The sequence below is a fragment of the Nipponia nippon genome, unplaced genomic scaffold (assembly GCF_047370975.1).
Source record: "Nipponia nippon isolate SJK-2023a ecotype South Korea unplaced genomic scaffold, ASM4737097v1 scaffold_12, whole genome shotgun sequence".
Lineage (NCBI taxonomy): Eukaryota > Metazoa > Chordata > Aves > Pelecaniformes > Threskiornithidae > Nipponia > Nipponia nippon.
Window position 1 is genome coordinate 23,299,909 of NW_028262313.1, and position 4,562 is coordinate 23,304,470.

A 4,562-nucleotide genomic window follows, 5' to 3' on the forward strand; every position below is an offset into this window, starting at 1 on the left:
TTGTTCAGAGGTCAGAAATCCAGGGAGCAGCTCATGTTCTGATGGAGGTGTACCCCTTACTCGAGGACATCTGTCCACCTCACCTGCCCCAGGCTGGGATACAGCCAAGAGAGATCCCAGTTCACCACGGCAGCAGCCAAGGGCAGAAACATGGCACTAGTTCTCCAGCACAAGCGTCACCCTGAAGGTGAAGAAAGAGCCCATCTGACGTGGGCTCTGTTCACGTGGCTCTAAGTCCTAGAATTTGCAGAGGATCACAGAAACTGCTGTAGTGGGAGTGAAGTTGTTTTAATCACATAAGGACTTCCAGCTGAGCAGGGTTTTGCTCAGCCATACAAAGCAGCACCTGCTGGGTGGGAAATGGAGAAGTGGCCAAGTACTGGGAGGCTGGATAGGAAGAGAAGGTGGCTCAGAAATCAAGGGGCTAGCAGCTTGTTTCTTCCTTTTTGCAGGGAGAGGTGGAGGTCAGGAGCTGCAGGTGGGTTGAGGACCTTTCCCTTACAGAAAAGGAATGGTTTTGGAAGAGAGCTCTGCCTGGGACTGATGCTCTACCCATTGTGATGGAGGATCTTCAGGGGTTGGCTGGGGGGGCTGGAGAGAGGATGAGCTGCTGCCAGGAGGAAGGTTTTGTCAGATTCAGGATGCCAGAAAAGAAGGGGATAAAAAAGCAATCATTGCAGTGGGGGTTAAAGGTTCTCATACGGAGAAGATACACAAGCTTGACTGGCCAAAAATGAAAATACTGAGAAGGCTGAGACAGGAGCAGCCCCAAGCTGGAGCTCAGCCCCTTGTGGTGCTGTGCTGGTGGTGATGGTCTCCTTGCTGAAGGATTGTCTCTTGCTCCTGCTCAGGCCCCCATGACAAATTGTCGGGGCACGGGGCTTGGTGTGTCCTCTGCAGCCATGCTGGGTGACACCCCTGTAGCTACCGGTGTGAGGAAGAGAGGTCCTTCAGAGACTGGTGGGTCTGCTCAGTGGATGTGTTTCCTACCTGTTAAACTAAAACAAATCTAATAAGCTGACAGACTGCTCCTCCGTGAGCTGAGCAATCGGGTGTGACAGGCAGGCAGTGCTTGTCTAGGCAGAGCTGCCACTAACACCTTGGGTGGGATTGCTGTCACGCTCCGGCCGAGGCAGCAAAGGAGCTTCATCATCAGTGTGACGTGCCCTGCCTGGCACGTAGGGAGCAGGCAGTGCCAGGCTGGGAGCCTCTACCCGTGGCTGTTGGCCACCTGGGGATGTGAGGTGGGTTGGTCATCATTCCCCGGTGACTTCAAGGTAATCGTCCCCTCCTCCAGCCTTTTGGGGGAGTAGGGATCCCCCTGTGCATGTGCCTGGGGCAATTGCTGCCTGTGGAGGCGAGGGCTGGGGATGCAGGGAAGAGGGGAGCCGTGGTCCAGAGCAGCGGATGGAGGGCAGGGATGTATGTGGGATATCTGAGATGCTCTCGCAAAGGGGAGGTTTCCAGCTGGATAAAAGCAGGTGAAGCCATGGAGGGGAGGATGCTCCATTGCAGACTTAGGGATGGCCCAAATGCTTTTGCCGCTGTAACTCTCTCTAAAATTCCTGTGCAGCCCCCCTCGCTGACCCTCCTGAGCCTGTTGTGCCACACTGACCGGTGGGCTGAGCCCTGCTGCTGACCCTGCCCACTGTTGTGTCCCAGCGGGAATATGTGGCTGCTGATCGAGAGGCTTTTTTGTGTGGGTAAGTGCATTTGCCTGATCCGTTGACTGGAAAAACCATCCTGAGCTTACTAAATCCCCGCAGCCTTTCCAACAGCTCACAGCAGCTCCACACGGGCTGTTTAATTGCTTGTTTTTTGTGATTATCTCGTGGGATATCCTATTGGGGGATAGGACTCAATGGGCAGGCTGTGATCCCAGTGCTCCGTGTCACTGGCCCATCAACGGCTCCGTCAGCTCTGGCCACTGGGGGTTTGTTGCCTGAAGCAGCTTTACTACAGCAAATTGTAAACTCGAGTAAATTTTGCAGCTCTGCTTGTGGCCTGCCTGGCGCTAGCAAATACGCTTCCCTCAGCAGTCTCTTTCTTCCCCCTTTTATTCTCTTTTTAAAGATGAACTTTGTTTTCCCATTCAACAACCAAACTTTGCATGAGCAGTGCTGGCCGCAGCAGGGCTGCTGGGCTGAGCACGTTCCTTCCCCGCATGCAGCGGGGCTCTTTGCCCATCCCTGTTCCAGCTTGCGAGCGCTCAGGCCCAGGAGGGAAGCGAGAGTGGGGAGGGATGCTATGGGGGTGCTGCAGGGCATGGGCCAGCCCTGTAGCTCGGCCAGGCTTCTCCCCACCTGAGTCTCACACGGTCTGGGTGCTTGTTCTGCAGCATATCGGCATGCACACGGCAGCGGCTGAGCTCCAGGAGAGGCTGGAGGACGGTTGCCAAAAGGGGATGTTGAGTATGGAGGCCTGGGGAACGGGGCTGCTGCTCCTGACAGCTCTGGGCTTGCCAGACCGAGGAAGGATCCCATGCGGAGTGTGCATCCAAATCTGGACTTACAACCTTCCCGGACTTTTAGTTTCCTGATACTTGCAAGCTGCTCACAGGCAACTTGCAAATAAGAAAGGAAGTTTAAATTCACTCACCAGAAATAGCTTATTTCTGGGTTTGCAAGTTGTCTGGAAGCTGCTTGCAGTTTTGTCATTTGTAGTTGAGAGAAGGGGAAAAAAAAAAAAAGAGAAAGAAGAAGAAAATGCAAAATCCAGAGGGCAGAAAGCAGAAGTCTGGCTGGTGCCCAGAGCCGTGTGTTACAGTAGGCGCCTGGGAGATGCTCTGGGCAGTCTAATGCACTTCTGAGCAGTGGTCCCCAAGCACCATGCCATGGAGGGAGGTGACAACAGCCCCTTCCTGGACAACTCTGCCATGACCATCCGCCACAGTGCACTCTGCTGTGCCTCTCACTAACAGAAATAAATGGATACGGTGCAGGGAGTGGATCAGGGTAGATTTATGAGGAGGGATTAAAAGAACTAAATATACATAGTTTGGTGGAGAGACATTTAAAGGAAAGGGCATGTGTGTATAGGGAGGGAGTGAAAAGTATAATAACAGTCTATAAATATTTGAAGGTGTAGGCACCAAGAAGCAGATTGATTTATTCGTGGCAATGTAAATGGGATGCAGCTAAGGAAGAGGGGGAGAGACGTGATGGGGGAGAAGCTGTAGATGTTGCCCTGCAGAAGGAGCCAGGACCCATCACCTTGACTCAGTACCTGGAAGAGGTGCTGAGTGGGCAGGGGGAACACTTGCTGCCCATGTTTGGCCCAAGCGGCATCTTGTGCTCTGTGTCGCTGCCGTTGCAGCTGCAGGCATTGCCTTTAGAGGTGGTCTGGGACCTGGCTCTGCGGACCCCATCAAACTCAGCACGGTGGGACTTTTTCCTTTCGTCTCTTCCTCAATGGAGCTGAGACAATGCCTGTGCTGCTGCTCCTCCTCCTCCTTCCCCCGCCCCTCATGGTGCCAAGCTGTTCATGTGTAAGGCGAACATCTTGGGCAGGATGCGAGCTCCAAGTCCTGCCCAGTTTTGCGGCGGCCCCCCTCTCCTCATCCCACCACGGTGTCATGTTCTCCCGCCTGAGTGTGCCACGCTGCGTGGCACAGCCTGGCTGGCATTGCCGCCGCCGCGCTCAGCGCAAACGCGACAGATGGGAGCGAGGAAGGCTTGCTCTGCGTGTGCCAGGGTGAAAATGGCTCAGCTGCAAATGAATATTTCCAGAAACCTCTTCTTCCTTGGTTTATAATTATGAGCAGATTTTCTTATGGATAAAAGGGAGGCTGGTTTCAAAAAAGAAATGACCCTGTGTGGGAAGAACTGATTCTTCTTGGCAAAATATGGTGCCTTGAGCAAGTTTAACTCTTCTGCTTCCTCCAGGCAGGAATAGATTCACTGCATCCGAGTTTCCGTCAGCCAGCTCTGAGCCTGAGGCTTGGCACTGGCAACCTCCCGGTGCAGGAACTGGAGTCTATTTTTAAATGACGAGTTCCTCTTCGCAGGCTGCATGTGCAGGGGGCTGCGATCCCTGGGTGAAACCCCTCCTCGGAGGCTCCTGGAGCATCCATGGCAAGCAGGACTCCACGCATGAAGGCCTCTGACATCGTGACTGGGATGCACTGGTGGGAGGTGTGAGACGGTAGCATTGCCTGTCTGGCGCTGGCCGTGGGTGTCCCTGCTCCGTGTGTAAGGGACTAAACCTGCCCCCCGTGGCTAACGGTGATGTACACTGGGGCTATGCAACAGGGAATTTCTGCTGGGGAGACCACTATGAATTGGGTTTGGTGTATTTAAAGCCAAACCGTTATTCTCTGGAGGGCTGCTGGTGCTGCTCGCTGCTGCCCAGTGGGTGCTGGGGGTGAGCACCATGCCCCATTCCAAGTGTGGGTGCCTCTGCCCAAGCTTGCTCCTCAGGCAAAGCCACTTTTGCAGCCCTTGGTGGGGACGCAGCTGGGATGAACCAAGTGGTGTCTGCGGTCAGGTCGCATGAATGACCGTCCTCTGCTAGCCCGAGCATCACCGTTGTGCATTCAGACTTCAGCAGCATATGAGCTGGGA

At 54.3% G+C, this 4,562-nt stretch overlaps 1 long non-coding RNA gene across 1 annotated transcript; it reads left to right on the top strand.

Moving 5' to 3' along the window:
* Positions 1–385: 385 nt before the first annotated feature.
* LOC148056764 (uncharacterized) lies at positions 386–4,112 on the top strand. The gene is made up of 3 exons (XR_015702586.1): positions 386–478; positions 1,574–1,703; positions 4,007–4,112. It is a non-coding gene; the product is annotated as an uncharacterized LOC148056764 (long non-coding RNA).
* Positions 4,113–4,562: the final 450 nt, after the last annotated feature.